Raw genomic sequence first — 16,445 nt, 5'->3', positions numbered from 1 at the left:
CTTTGGTTTAAATCACCGGATATCAAATCTGTGAGTTGTATCATTTTTACTTTTGGGAACATATACATTTACGATACAGTCACCTTGATCATCATCATAATGCCTCCCATGGGTGTAATATATTTCTAAAATACAATCTCATCCTAGAGCTCTTTGTATCAAATCATCTACAACTAACAAATTCTTATTTCTCCACACCATGCAAAGCTTCAAACAATACATATCCCAGATGGGACTGAAGCGCAACAAACCTAGGTAGAAGAGCTACAGAATGATCTCTTTATACTCAAAACTCTATTTCCAGATGCATTTTTCTCATTGTCTATATTTTTTCTTTAATTTTTTTTACGGCGACGGTGAGCCATCTGCCTATGGGAGACCAATGGAAACTGCACATGCCATTCCAGCAGCCATGAAGACATCAATGGGAGCTGTGTATCTTTGAGGAAAACTACAGGAAAAGGTAAGTTTATTTTAAGGTGGATTGATAGCTTGGGAAGTAATGAGGGAACGTATTGATAGCTTGGGAAGTAATGAGGGACCGTAAGTTGTTGAGATTTATCCTGAAATCAAGATTATGTCTAGATTTAAAAGGGGCTTCGTGCTAAAATTTAGCTTTGCAAATCACCAGTTTTCCAATTTTAAACCTCGCGGCATGAATATTATTCTATGGTGAGAAGTGTTTACTGAGAATAATGATTTTGTAATGACTTGATTGGCATATATTTCAGGAGTCTGCAGTTCTGCTGGGGATGTGGTGTACTACCTGCCTATGACCAAAAGCCATGATGCAACAGTGCCTGACTATTCGGACAGCATCCCAGTTGTCATTTAAGTGCACCAAACATAGGTAGATAGCTAGAGAATGATCTCTTTATCTCTAAACTCTTGCTGGCGAAGTGCATTTTTCTAATAGTTTGTAATTGTCATTTATTTTTTATGGCGACGGTGAACTGGTTAAATGTTTAACCATCTGCCCATGGGAGTCCAATGGAAACTGCACATGCCGGCCATGACGTAATCATTGGGACCTTTGTACGCTGTGAGGAAAATGACAAGACAAGGTAAGTTTATTTTTAGTTTGATTGATGGCAAACTTTGTGATTTTGACTGGAGCATAACTGTTTTCCTCTTCTGGATTAGTGATGTGAAAAAAATAACATTGTAGTACATGTGCCAAATACAACCTTGCTTACATGAACTATAATTATTCTACAGTAAAAAGTATTTGGTGAAAATAATTATACTGAAATGACTTAATTGACATATATTTCAGGAGTCTGCAGATCTGCTTGGGATACCTTCTGATCTTCTGATAACAAGTGCCAACATGAAAACGTCCGAGAGGATGCCTGCCTATGCGGACAACATCCCAGTTGTCATTGAAGTGCACCAAACATAGGTAGTTAGCTAGAGAATGATCTCTTTAATCTCGAAACTTCGTTTCACAGTGCATTTCATTTGCTCGGATCCTTTTTGTTCTTACGCAGCTCTATGAAATTTGGCCCTGATGATCCAAGTCTTGATATTGTTTGTACTGATGCGAGTACATTGTAATTTTCTGGAAGATGATTGTGACGACTGCGTGTCAACAAAGACCATGAAGATGTGACGTCACAGTACAAAGAGATACATCATGGCTACTCACCAGGGTCCTAAGTGGAATTTGAAGGTATGATCTGTTTTAGCGAAGCTTGAGATGAAAGTGTAGAAATCCATTCAAGTGCAGAAAATAGACATTTCTTAGGTTTCATAATTCAAACATAGTTCCCATATACCTTAATAATAATAATAATAAACAGTTCTTATATAGCGCAAATTACAAAATAAAGTCTCAAAGGGCTTATATGATTGAAAAGATGGGTTTTAAGTTTAGATTGAAATGTTCGTAGCATGGCACAGTCTATGATATTGTTGGGAAGAGAGTTCCATAGTCTTGGAGAAGCATATTTGAAGGAGCGATGATCGTTGACCTTGCCTAAAAACTGTATGTTAAAGCGTGCGCCAGGAGGGTCACTGAGTGAGGGATATGCATACTTAATAAAAAGCAATTACATGTATTGATATAGTATACACACATCTTTGACCTTTAAATCTCAAATCTCAATCTAACTGTTTTTTCTTTCTTTTTTGATCATATTTAATACAGGATTAACACGGTCGAACATCTTCGAGTTGGACACGTGAAGATGCTGTGCCATCTTATGCAACACCAATTAAACTCTTGCTTCACCACCTCATCTAAGGCGTCATGACAACAGATGAACATTGTCAACAGAATGAACCCCAAGAACACAAACAAGACGGAGAGGCAGACCAAGTTGGCGTGGATGCGACAAGCGCAAGAACGATCCAGTTGGAATGGTGATGAAGAGGCCTTCCTTCTGCAGTATGTAGCGACATTATCTAGATAGATAGACATTTTGCCACTTACACAAACATGTTTGCTCAGTGCAAAGTCAAGACAACATAAGGTTATTTGTAAAAGTAAACTCATTACCAATAAAAAGTAAACAAGTGTGTTAAGGACTGTATATATGTGGTGATTTATGTAATGAAGTTTTGTATTGTAATAATGAATTAAATATAAATTGTAACTTTTATTTTGTGTCACTCTGTAATTCAATTAGTTATTATTCTAATTGTTTACATGGTATCTGTTCTGGGGTACCCTCACATGGTGGCCACCATGTTTTTTTACTGGTTACTTTATGAAGACATGTAAATATTGTGACACACTTGGGGTTTAGTAACTCTTGTTAAAGTTTGTAATATCAAAGGTCATGACCTTGTGGATGTGTGTTTGAGTACTCATAACCAGGTTTATAATTACAAAGGTCTAGACATTGTCCATGGTATTTATTAAGGGTAATCAGTTCAGTTTTCGAGTACTCGTAACGACGTTAAACAAGTGTGTTAAGGACTGTATATAAGTGGTGATTTATGTAAGGAAGTTTTGTATTGTAATAATGAATTAATTATAACTTTTATTTTGTGTCACTCTGTAATTCAATTATTTATTATTTTAATTGTTTACATGGTATCTGTTTTGAGGTACCCTCACATGGTGGCCACCATGTTTTTTACTGGTTACTTTATGAAGACATGTAAATATTGTGACACAATTGGGGTTTAGTTACTCTTTTTTAAGTTTGTAATGTCAAAGGTCTAGACCTTATGTGTGATCGAGTACTCATTAACCAGGTTTATAATTACAAAGGTATAGACATGGTCCATTATATTTATATGGATAATCAGTTCAGTTTTTGAGTACTCTTAACGACGTTAAACAAGTGTGTTAAGGACTGTATATGAGTGGTGATTTATGTAATGAAGTCTTGTATTGTAATAATAATTAATTATAAATTGTAACTTTTACTTTGTGTCACTCTGTAACTCAATTATGTATTATTCTAATTGTTTACATGGTATCTGTTCTGGGGTACCCTCACATGGTGGCTACCATGTTTTTTACTGGTAACTATATGAAGACATGTAAATATTGTGACACACTTGGGGTTGAGAACTCTTTTTAAAGTTGGTTATGTCAAAGGTCATGACCTTGAGTGTGTTTGAGTACTCATTAACCAAGTTTATTATTACAAAGGTCTAGACATTGTCCATGGTGTTTATAAAGGGTAATCAGTCCAGTTTTTGAGTACTCTTAACGACGTTAAACAAGTGTGTTAAGGACTGTACTTAAGTGGTGATTTATGTAATGAAGTTTTGTATTGTAATAATGAATTAAATATAATTGTAACTTTTATTTTGTGTCACTCTGTAATTCAATTAGTTATTATTCTAATTGTTTACATGGTATCTGTTCTGGGGTACCCTCACATGGTGGCCACCATGTTTTTTTACTGGTTACTTTATGAAGACATGTAAATATTGTGACACACTTGGGGTTTAGTAACTCTTGTTAAAGTTTGTAATATCAAAGGTCATGACCTTGTGGATGTGTGTTTGAGTACTCATAACCAGGTTTATAATTACAAAGGTCTAGACATTGTCCATGGTATTTATTAAGGGATAATCAGTTCAGTTTTCGAGTACTCGTAACGACGTTAAACAAGTGTGTTAAGGACTGTATATAAGTGGTGATTTATGTAAGGAAGTTTTGTATTGTAATAATGAATTAATTATAACTTTTATTTTGTGTCACTCTGTAATTCAATTATTTATTATTTTAATTGTTTACATGGTATCTGTTTTGAGGTACCCTCACATGGTGGCCACCATGTTTTTTACTGGTTACTTTATGAAGACATGTAAATATTGTGACACAATTGGGGTTTAGTTACTCTTTTTTAAGTTTGTAATGTCAAAGGTCTAGACCTTATGTGTGATCGAGTACTCATTAACCAGGTTTATAATTACAAAGGTATAGACATGGTCCATTATATTTATATGGATAATCAGTTCAGTTTTTGAGTACTCTTAACGACGTTAAACAAGTGTGTTAAGGACTGTATATGAGTGGTGATTTATGTAATGAAGTCTTGTATTGTAATAATAATTAATTATAAATTGTAACTTTTACTTTGTGTCACTCTGTAACTCAATTATGTATTATTCTAATTGTTTACATGGTATCTGTTCTGGGGTACCCTCACATGGTGGCTACCATGTTTTTTACTGGTAACTATATGAAGACATGTAAATATTGTGACACACTTGGGGTTGAGAACTCTTTTTAAAGTTGGTTATGTCAAAGGTCATGACCTTGAGTGTGTTTGAGTACTCATTAACCAAGTTTATTATTACAAAGGTCTAGACATTGTCCATGGTGTTTATAAAGGGTAATCAGTCCAGTTTTTGAGTACTCTTAACGACGTTAAACAAGTGTGTTAAGGACTGTACTTAAGTGGTGATTTATGTAATGAAGTTTTGTATTGTAATAATGAATTAAATATAATTGTAACTTTTATTTTGTGTCACTCTGTAATTCAATTAGTTATTATTCTTATTGTTTACATAATATCTGTTCTGGTGTACCCTTACATGGTGGCCACCATGTTTTTTTACTGGTTACTTTATGAAGACATGTAAATATTGTGACACACTTGGGCTTTAGTAACTCTTGTTAAAGTTTGTAATATCAAAGGTCATGACCTTGTGGATGTGTGTTTGAGTACTCATAACCAGGTTTATAATTACAAAGGTCTAGACATTGTCCATGGTATTTATTAAGGGTGATCAGTTCAGTTTTCGAGTACTCGTAACGACGTTAAACAAGTGTGTTAAGGACTGTATATAAGTGGTGATTTATGTAATGAAGTTTTGTATTGTATTAATGAATAATTATAAATTGTAACTTTTATTTTGTGTCACTCTGTAATTCAATTAGTTATTATTTTAATTGTTTACATGGTTTCTGTTCTTGGGTACCCTCACATGGTGGCCATCACCATGTTTTTTACTGGTTACTTTATGAAGACATGTCAATATTGTGACACAATTGGGGTTTAGTAACTCTTTTTAAAGTTTGTAATGTCAAAGGTCATGACCTTGTGTGTGTTTGAGTACTCATTAACCAGGTTTATAATTACAAAGGTCTAGACATGGTCCATGGTATTTATATGGATAATCAGTCCAGTTTTCGAGTACTCTTAACGACGTTAAACAAGTGTGTTAAGGACTGTATATAAGTGGTGATTTATGTAATGAAGTTTTGTATTGTAATAATGAATTAATTATAAATTGTAACTTTTATTTTGTGTCACTCTGTAATTCAATTATTAATTATTCTAATTGTTTACATGGTATCTGTTCTGGGGTACCCTCACATGGTGGCTACCATGTTTTTATACTGGTAACTATATGAAGACATGTAAATATTGTGACACACTTAGGGTTTAGAACTCTTTTTAAAGTTTGTTATGTCAAAGGTCATGACCTTGTGTGTGTTTGAGTACTCATTAACCAGGTTTTTAATTGCAAAGGTCTAGACATTGTCCATGGTATTTATACGAATAATCAGTCCAGTACTCTTAACGACGTTAAACAAGTGTGTTAAGGACTGTATATAAGTGGTGATTTATGTAATGAAGTTTTGTATTGTAATAATGAATTAATTATAAATTGTAACTTTTATTTTGTGTCACTCTGTAATTCAATTACTAATTATTCTAATTGTTTACATGGTATCTGTTCTGGAGTACCCTCACATGGTGGCTACCATGTTTTTTACTGGTAACTATATGAAGACATGTAAATATTGTGACACACTTAGGGTTTAGAACTCTTTTAAAAGTTTGTTATGTCAAAGGTCATGACCTTGTGTGTGTTTGAGTACTCAATAACCAGGTTTTTAATTGCAAAGGTCTAGACATTGTCCATGGTATTTATACGAATAATCAGTCCAGTACTCTTAACGACGTTAAACAAGTATGTTAGGGACTGTATATAAGTGGTGATTTATGTAACGATTTTTTGTATTGTAATATGGAATTAATTATAAATTGTAACTTTTATTTTGTGTCACTCTGTAATTCATTTATTTATTATTCTAAATCGTTTACATGGTATCTGTTCTGAGGTACCCTCACATGGTGGCCACCATATTTTTTACTGGTTACTATTTGAAGACATGTAAATATTGTGACACACTTAGGGTTCAGTAACTCTTTTTAAAGTTTGTAATGTTAAAGGTCATGACCTTGTCTGTGTTTGAGTACTCATTAACCAGGTTTATTATTACAAAGGTCTAGACATTGTCCACGGTATTTATTAAGGGTTATCATTCCAGTTTTTGAGTACTCTTAACGACGTTATTTGATTACAAGGTTATAACATTGTTTATGGTGTTTATTTACGGTTTCGAGTACTCATTATCGAGGTTTTGTAATTACAAAGGTCATGCCATTTTCTAGGGTTTTATTAAGGAATAACAGTGCGAGGACCCGGTCTTCACTGCGAGGTAATGACCGGGTTGGTGGCTGGCGCTGTTAGGTTGACATTGGTTGCAATGTTTATTTAGAGTGTTTGAGTACTCATTAACGATGTATTATGATCTCTTTTAACTGTTAATTGTGGGGTGGGAGATGACAACCTTCACGTGGTCCACCCTGTTGTTAACTAATTGTCATCAAACAATAGAGCTTTATAAACATGTTTACATAGCTCTATGCACCAAACCAATTTTGTAATGACAATGTCATGACATTTTCTTTGGTGTTTATTTAGAGAGTTTGAGTACTCATCAAGGTTGACATTGGTTGAAGTGTTAATTTAGGGTGTTTGAGTACTTATTAACGATGTATTAAGATCTCTTTTAACTGTTAATTGTGGGGTGGGAGATGACAACTTTCACGTGGTCCACCCTGTTGTTAACTAATTGTCATCAAACAATAGAGCTATATAAACATAGCTCTATGCACCAAACAAATTTTTTTAATTACAAGGCCATTACATTTTCTATGGTGTTTATTTAGGGGGTTTGAGTACTCATTAACGATGTAAATTTTAAACGATCTCTTTAAACTGTTATTTGTGGGATGGGAGATGACAACCTTCACGTGGTCCACCCTGTTGTTAACTAATTGTCATCAAACATTAGAGCTATGAACATACATGTTTAAAGCTCTATGCATCAAACCATACCCTTTTCATGAAATGTAAATTGCACATAGCGCGTGCGCACTAACATTTTGGTTGGCAAAAAATGTAGGAACATCAATCGGGCTGTTTTATACACGGGTAACGGGTGCGTGACGCAGACGCGATTGAATGTCTGTATAGTGCACAACTCAGCCTCGCTACCATGGGAAGCCCGCCTTATCAATACCTCGTCACTAACCCCTGGTAGTGATGTACTGGGAAAAAACACTCATTGGCTCAGGAAATTTGTTATGCATTAGATGTCAAGTGCGTGCGCGCGTAGTTTTAAGATATTTGCGTGTTGATCACGCCCGCGTTTTTATGACACGAACACGTTTTTTCAAAACAAAAACAAACAAATTCTTTAAGATTTAAGACATGCGTGTGCGCGTAGAAAAGATTGAATAATGAATACGTACCCTCAATAATGGCTCATTTAAATGTGCTAGCATATAGCACATTTAAATTGGCCAATTCCAGTGGGGTTATGATCGAGCAAGGCATGCTGGGAAAAAATGGCGCAGTGAGATCGATCACCCCTGGGAACAAAGTTGTGCGCATGCGAGAATGTAATGAGCATGTTTCCAGAAAAGTGTCAATCGACCCCAGCTCCATATTCATGGTACGCGCGCATCAAAACGTGTTTTGAATACATAATGAGCTGTGGGTGTCCTTTTTAAAAATTCAATGATATCTAAACCTCAAGTTTGATTAAATAAATGAATCAGTTTTATGAATCATAAAGGTTTACATTTTCGATCAAGCTAATTGTTTATTAATTTAAAAAAATATTTCGAGAGGTTTTTTTATTTAAAAAAAATTAAGTTTTTGTACTAAAATTTAAGCCTCAGAATATGTCTATTTTTGTTATGTAGATTTGAACAAATGTGTGGAAAGGTTGTTTGTTCTTTTTTGCAAATCACTTGTTTATTTTGTATGATGTTACCGGAAATAGTCAGATCCGTGTGCGGCGTGTGCCGTCTCCGTTTTTAAGGAAACTCATTTTGGGGAAGATTATGCTGTTTAGTGTAGCCCGTTCGTCGACACGCAAAAGAAACAAAACAAAGCGCCCGCCTAGCGCTGCTGGAATAGAACGCGCGTGTGTCATGTAACCCTGACGTCATAATCAATTCCATAAAAAAAATTATGAAATTGTAACATTTTGCCCCTGTTTTTGACACCGAAAAAAATGTGTTTCCCGGTTCCCGCAGTAAAAATTTAAAAACCTAACACAGCAAAATTCTTCAAGATACTAAAAATGTACATTAAAATCTCTAACGTAATGGGAAATAGTCAGGGTCACGGCAACGGTGAAGGGTTCATCAAAGAGGAGTTATATTCATAACACACTTTGCGAGGGTTTTTCTTTAAAATGTGCATAAGTTCAAACAAATTTGACAACCCTTCATTTAGAAAAACATCTCAAGATAATCCTCCTTCGTTTCAAGTGTTGTTCAAATATTTCCCACCAAGCGGAGCGGTTTACTGACGCGCTATTGAACACTCAGATTTTCTCATGAATTCTCAAAGGGTCTTCTCAAAGGGTCTCAAAAGCGCCTATTCTGATCACGATTTTGCAAAGAAACTCTGCGCGTCAGCTTCATTATCTCGTATGACTTGATGAACTTTTAAGAATGTTCATGATCAGTCCATGCACCAAACAGTTCGTGACATGTTCATCACAGCAGTTCATGAACCAAGTTCATGTACTGTTCATCCATTCCATTAATGGACAAGTTTTAAAGTTTTGTGTGTTTTCATAAAAGTCCATTTACAAGCTTTCTTTGCAGTTAATGAACTCTATGAATAATCATAACTCAACTGTGTATTAACTTAACTCCCTGTTTACAAATTGGTATACATTTTTCTTCCAGCCTGAATTATTTCCAGTTTCTGTATGTCAGTGATAGTAGTGATCATTAATATCATGATTACCAAGCACTTTACTCTGACGATTTTGTTTTCTGCCCTTTAGGTGTACAGTAAGATTTAAAAATTTCAATTTATTTGCCAGGTTAACATTACGCATTTATGAAATAAAGACATTGATCATGTGAAACAAGAAACAACTGTGTGATGTAGAATGATCATTTTAAAATAATAAAATACCCTGCCCTGTAAAACACTCTGCATTGTTTTTTTGTCAAAGGAAAATGTGCCTGGGTGAATTATGATTAATTTTGTTCGCCTAAAAAACTCGGGCAAAATCCGAGTTGGTTTCCCTGGATTTTGAAACTTGGCACGGTGACAGTTTTATTAAAGAGATAGTTACAAAGTAGTAGCGTTTGTTTTGAAGAACATCGTTGGTTATCAACTCTTATTCTAGAACTTAAAACGTCACTTTGTATACAATGAAACAGTCAACATAGGAAGAATTTTCCCTGACGGAATACAATGTAGAAAGGGTTTACGATAACGCCTCTTTTAAGAATAGTATTCCATTTTGGGGGGTCAAGCGTTTGAACCAGTAAGTGAACGATATCATTGTAGGGCCTACCAACTGCTGTACTCCTTTACCGCACTTATAAAGTTTTATAGCCTACATATCCCAGAGTGAATACGGTCCAAATGGAAAGAACTTGGTCAAAATAAGAAGAATAATTCCTTTAGACACACAATCTGAGATAATAACCGCGGTGATGCTTCTTACATTCATTTTTTTGGTACATGGGGTACGTGTACATGGGTATAGCCAGTTTCTCTTATCGGCTAAGCTATACTTTTCTGTGCTTAAAGCAAGTTTTTTATGCTTACCGGCATAATGAAATTAGGCCTTATACATTCCAGTCTATTTCCTGGCAGGCAATACATGTCACTGCTCATGAAGAACAATTTTGTATAATAACGACCAAATATAAGGCTTTATTTCTAAATGTTTGTCAATTGTTTTCTTGTCTGTCTCGTCTCATGCAGTGTTTTTTCTTACAAGCTGTTGCTTACCAAAACGGCCCCGTACTCTGTTTGCTTATAAATTGATGTTTACTCTTACGTAAAGAAATTTTTTGATTTACTCCGTAATACACGTAACTTTTGTTATTCTTTTTTGAGATAAGGGAAATAAAATCATGAGATCAACTCTACAGTGCACAAAAGTGTCAAGCCGTAATGACATGTAATTTCACCATGCCACAGCAATTCACATGATTCGAATGTCATCATTTAGTAACCCCTGTTATGTGTTATAGTAATTCCACAGATGTAAGGAATAAAATGAGGTATGTTGGAGTAGTATAGGATTTTTTTAAATGGGAGAAATTTGCAATCAAACTACCTCGCATTTTGCGTCTTTGAAAACTTAGCGTTTAAGACATGTATCGAAGGTGGGCTGTAATGGTGACAGTGATGAGACCGATGTTAAAAGCGGAGCCATTACAGCTCAACAAGGTGGGCTAGCCTATCACTTGAACATTTATTAACAACAAATTGATCAAACCTCATGAGAATCAGATGAAAGTTTTAGTTGAATGAGAGTTTAAAAATATTTGTATAACCTTAGAGCAAGGTTTTTTTATCATTTTACAATAACAAAATATTATTTTGAAAGAATGAACTGGTCCAGCGACCCACGCGAACCTACAGCAAATCGTGGCGGGCTATCAACAATTTATGCGGTTTTTAAACGGCTATTTTCTCATGTTCTCTTCAACAAATCAAAACTTTTTTGACACAGATTGAGCTACAGTGCATTATCTTTATAGTTGCACCTTTATTGTGTGAACATTCAAGAGAAAAGGGAGTCAAAACTTACGTGTAGTTAAGCGTCGATTTACGTCGTTCATTGTCTGTCGGAACCGTCTGTCGCACTATCCGTAGCAATGTTTTTGTGCACAACTAACTACTGACGAATCATAAGCACTGTTTCAAGTTCCATCGGCAAATAGACAGGGGTGAATATGGACCAATAGCATAAAGCTTTACATAGCCATTTAGCTGGTGTTTCACCCCCTTTGTTGCATGTTGAACGAAGACTTTGCACTGCGGATTATTGGGAGTTAGCGTGTTTTGAGATTCGCTCGGCCCCAGCGGCCAGTCTATCCATGGAGGAAGAATTTCTTCCTCCATGGTCTATCCAGGACCGCTGGGATGGGCTAATCGCTTGAACAGGTTCTTGTTCAGGAAGTACGTCACGTATTTAGTGTATAGAAATATGTTGCGGTGTGTTAGTGTGATGCATGATGGGCCTGCGCATTATTAAACCAATGAGCGTTGCATGACGCGTTTGCCCATCCCAGCGCCTTTGGTTAAAGCAAGGCGCTGGGGACGAGCGAAGTTTTGAGATTGCGGCGAGCCACACAATGTTGGGTTTTGACAGCGTTCTCCACACAACTTCTGAGAAGATTGTGTTTCAATCAAACAAAATGACAGAGCTCTGCAAACACGTAACGTCATCGTAACGTTACTGTGAAGTTGTATTTTGGTAATGTTGCTTCCCAACTAAAACACAACTAACCTACAACGTTGCCAAAAGGTTGCAGTTTGGTCTTGTTACACAATGACATAAATACAACGTTATAAAAACGTTATGTTTTAACATCGTATAAAAACGTCCTGTGAATATTGTTATGCAACGTTGTCAGAAGGTTTTGGTTTCGTCACGTTACTCCATAACTTAGATACAACTTTTGTCTAACGTTTTTTAAACGTCATATACAAACGTTATGTGAATGTTCTGTGCAAAACGTTATCTGAGAGTTGTGGCTTTGTGTTTTCACAACGTTTTAATAAAGTCACTTTAGCTTTGTTTGGCAACGTTGCTTGAATGTTGTACCTTCGTCAGGTTATTTGGCAACGTACAACTAACTTTGCAACGACGTAGTTTTCATCGTCTGATAATGGGACGTTGTGGAAACTTGTTTTAACAAAGTTACCGAACAGTGTTTTGACAGTTCACTGGCATGTGTCGCACGACGTGTATCCTCGGGGCACGTGGGCAACGTACAGATATAACGTTGTATCAACGTTGTACCACGAGGCAGATGACCGCGGTCATGCAGAGATCCTCTACAAAACGTTTTCAATAAAAAATAATATTTTTTTATTATAATATTATTTTATGGTAATATTTTATAAATAAAAAAAAATAAAGACACTCATATAGGTGTTAGTAAAGAACAAAAAGATTAATAATAAAAAACTTCATACAATTATTAAAAAAGTAAATTCTCATATAAAGTACGAGGCTACAATCCGCGCGGAGGATTGTGGGGGATTGTTCAAATGTTATGCTGGACTTCCGCCGTTCAACCGTCGAATTCTTCTCCTAGCCTGTACGTTACGCCGACCAAATTTACATCGGTTGTTAAGTTGTCATCTTCTCGACAATGGTAAGTATTCTACATACAAAAACTCACTTTATCTTGTTGTGTTTTCCGTAAAAAAACAAGTATTTTCTTTGGTTATCACGATTGTCTGTATATGTCATCATTCATGTACGTCGTGTGTACATCTCCAGACAACAATACAATGAGACATTTTTACACATACAATGGCCGAGGTAGCTAGAATACGGCCAACCAATCTTCGTGTTTGGTCTTCCTCCGTGCTCTTTGACACCAGTTTACTCTGTATCCTTTGTCCCAGAGTAGAATAATTGTGAACCACATATTTTTGAGGAAAATTGACTGCTTTTCGACGCCATGATGTTTAATTTAATATATTATTATGCTTACTTATGTGGGCACCAATTTGTGTGTGTTACTATTATTGTGCTTTCCACAAATCAGCTACGGTAAAAGGAAAAGTATTTCATCAATTTATATATATAATTAATATTGTTGAAGGAGTAATTAAGGGGTAACTGAAAGGAACCAACATTTTTTTTTTCAGAAAGCATATATGGAATAGTGAAGCATGATTGATGCTTTTTTAATGTTGATTGATTTACCTTTTTTTAATGAAACGGCAGCATTTAAAAAAAGGTTTGTTGATCAATTACAGTTAATTTTGTTAGCTGAGACAAACAATATGTGGGTACTGGGTAGAAGGAATGAAAATGCTTAGTTTTACCATTTCGAATGACCACCCCAATTACTTTATGTTTTTCTTAAAAATGTTTTTATTTTACTTTTAGGAGCTTGCTGAAAAAGTTAGAGGAGGCCATCTCATCTTCTTGACACCTAAAAATTTCCCCACAACAAAAGTTGGGCCCAAGTACAGGTGAGTGAATTACATGTGCATGATGTAGCTTTGTTTGTGAAATACTCTCAATGGAAATGTTGGCAACGCCTATTATATTGTAAAAAAAAACTAGATAGCTTGAAGACAAAAGGTATTCACTATCCTATACAAAGATTAATGGAACATGTTTTCAGTCCATAGACATTTTGATATTGTGCAGGTACATATGGACAGTTATGTTTCACGATGTATACATTAGAAAATAACAATGTCAAACTCGTTCTTGTTGACCCGACATGGATGAACCGATATACATGTGTACATTGATAAAGGAAATACAAGTACACATTTTGTGGGAAAGGTCAAAATGACTCAATTTTCTCTTTGTTTCACATTTTCTTTTACATTTAGGAACCTTGTTGAGGAATACCTACCTTTTCGGATGTGGTGACCCTTGGTGATTCTGACTAATCCATCGACAATTTTGCCGTGTACCACTTGCTGCCTGCTATCCTTTTTTCCCCAAACCCTTTTTAACATTTTATCTCAAAGCTGAGCTTTTGTTACTGATTTAAAAACGTAGATGCACTAAATGAAGAAATTTAAACAAGAACAGTATTTAACATTATTCAATATGTTCAAAAAAGTTCTAAATTCAACATTCCTCCTCAACAACTTTGCCATTCACACTGGATTTTGCTCCATCCAAATGTAAAAAAAAACAAAAACAATTTGTTTGGGTATTCATTAAAATGGCACTGTATTTTTACTTTTGAAATCTGAAGACAATTGGAACTGTGTTTAAAGTTAACTTTAAAAACGTTTGTTTTCAAAGGGTTGTTTATACATTTGGCAATAAAATTACCTGGTAAAAAACATTTTGAGAAACAGTTCACTTTGAAGTAATGTGGTTTTGGAAAAACATTTTGAAGCTGATGAGTGTTTCTGCCAGAAACGCTTCTCAGATTGGGTGTTCAAATTGCAGACTATATATTCTTCCCACATGAATTTTCACAGGTTAGTTTTATGGTACGATGTATCTACAACTAGATTTGAACAAGCAGTGAGTTTCAGTAACAATGGTATGTAACTTACTGTATGTGTATATAATATAATATGTACATGTAGATAAATACAATAAAACTAACCCTCTGTGAATATTTCACTTCAAAAGATGTTTGTGTTTTGGAGATTTCACCGGGAAAAAACGGGGCGATTATTTCCACACAGGAAGAATATTTCTTAGATCTAAATTTTGGGGAATAAAAAGTGATCTGTTTTTTCTATAACCGGAGAACTTCGAAGTTAAACGTTTCTCAAAATGCATTACACTACCTACAGCTGCTGAACTTCTGACAATACAGTTGTTTTTTATTGCCTTGAATTTGTAGAGTCATTGCCAAACGTATACAGACCATTTAACTGTAAATCTCCATCTTTGCCATTTTTATTATACAACGCATTTTGAGTTATATTTAACCATGCTTTAAAGTTTTGCTGTCTTTTCTATGAAATGATTTGTATGCAATTAAAGATGTTAAGAGAGCCAAAAGCACTTTTGGTATGCATGTGTCTTGATTTGTTGTGATAAATTTACATTTATTTAAAGCATTTAATAACGTTTTTATAACGTTGGGTTTTTCCTGTTGATGACGTTATATAAATACGTCACAATCACGTTCAGAAATAACTTTATCAAAACGTGAAGATTTAACGTTTTCACAACGTTATTATATTACGTCATGACGCGACGTTATCTAGACGTTGACAAAACTCCACACTTATCCGTCCGTACAACGTTAAATAAAAACGTTCTCCCAACATTCAAATAACGTCGTAGCGACGTTCAGGGCACGTTATTATGTTTACAAACTGAAATTTCCACAGACAAAAGTTAAATATCGTTTGTTAGTTTGCCATACGAAGGAAATGCAAGGTCAGGTTTTTGAGTTGTAAGACAAAATGTCCCATTTCCCAACACAATTTGCAATTTTTTCTCATCAATTAGAGCGCCCTGGTGATTTAAACGTTAGCTTGACGGGAAGAATTCAAATACTATTCTTGACTGACTTATTTAGTTTCAATAGAGGGCGCTCTTCAAATTTAGGTTTCAAGTCAGAACAAGATGGCGCGTCCCAGTAGACGTAGGGTAACGGAAATGAGTTGAGCTGAAAATACAGTGTTTGGGGCTAATAACTTCAGATATGTTATTGTTATTTGTTAGGTAAGTTTTATAGAGTTGATTTGGATAACTTTCCGTATGGCGCCACCACTTTTTCACTCATTTTTACAAAAAGGGATATCTCATTGAGGTAAATTAGATACTATATTATTTCATTTCGAATGAAAAAGTGGTGGCGCCATACGGAAACTTTTCCACCACGGAAAAAACACGTTATCTTTTGGTTGCGATAACGTAACCCTCCTGCCGACGGCGTAGCCGGAGGGCTTATGAGTCAACTCGGTCCCAAGTCAACTCGGTCCAAGTCAACTCGGTCCCAAGTCAACTCGGTCCCAAGTCAACTCGGTCCCAAGTCAACTCGGTCCGTATGGTTGACGGGAAGTAATTGTATGTTTTCTTTGAATTGAAAAAAAATACTAATGTCTTTTCACTTTTGAAATATTACCGATTGTGTTGGCCCAAAAAAATGTATTCAAATGTCTCTTTGCTTTTATTTCAACCAGAGTATTGTTTTCTGTATCATAGCTCTAAACAATTAATTAAT

General features: G+C 35.2%; 1 protein-coding gene and 2 long non-coding RNA genes across 31 annotated transcripts in view; all 3 read left to right on the top strand.

Annotated features, from left to right (window-relative positions):
* The window catches only part of LOC139938390 (uncharacterized), a 205,872-nt gene that overhangs the window by 66,414 nt on the left and 123,013 nt on the right, over window positions 1-16,445 (top strand). For 14 of the 29 annotated variants that reach the window (XR_011786140.1, XR_011786149.1, XR_011786145.1 and 11 more), the window contains exon 1: window positions 15,834-15,943. The exons of 13 other annotated variants lie outside the window; for them this stretch is intronic. The gene's annotated coding sequence lies outside the window, so the exon portion shown is untranslated. Of the gene's footprint in view, window positions 1-15,833; window positions 15,944-16,445 lie in introns of those variants that run through there. 2 more of the 29 variants (XM_071933875.1, XM_071933887.1) reach the window with 2 other exon arrangements.
* LOC139938859 (uncharacterized) lies at window positions 325-1,396 on the top strand. Its single transcript, XR_011786218.1, has 3 exons — window positions 325-463; window positions 732-1,064; window positions 1,277-1,396. It is a non-coding gene; the product is annotated as an uncharacterized lncRNA (long non-coding RNA).
* LOC139938563 (uncharacterized) lies at window positions 12,804-15,274 on the top strand. The gene is made up of 3 exons (XR_011786171.1): window positions 12,804-12,926; window positions 13,673-13,758; window positions 14,131-15,274. It is a non-coding gene; the product is annotated as an uncharacterized lncRNA (long non-coding RNA).

Source organism: Asterias amurensis, chromosome 6 (assembly GCF_032118995.1).
Source record: "Asterias amurensis chromosome 6, ASM3211899v1".
Taxonomy (NCBI): Eukaryota; Metazoa; Echinodermata; class Asteroidea; order Forcipulatida; family Asteriidae; genus Asterias; species Asterias amurensis.
Note: the sequence above shows the minus strand (reverse complement) of the source record. Positions and strands in the feature narration are given on the sequence as shown.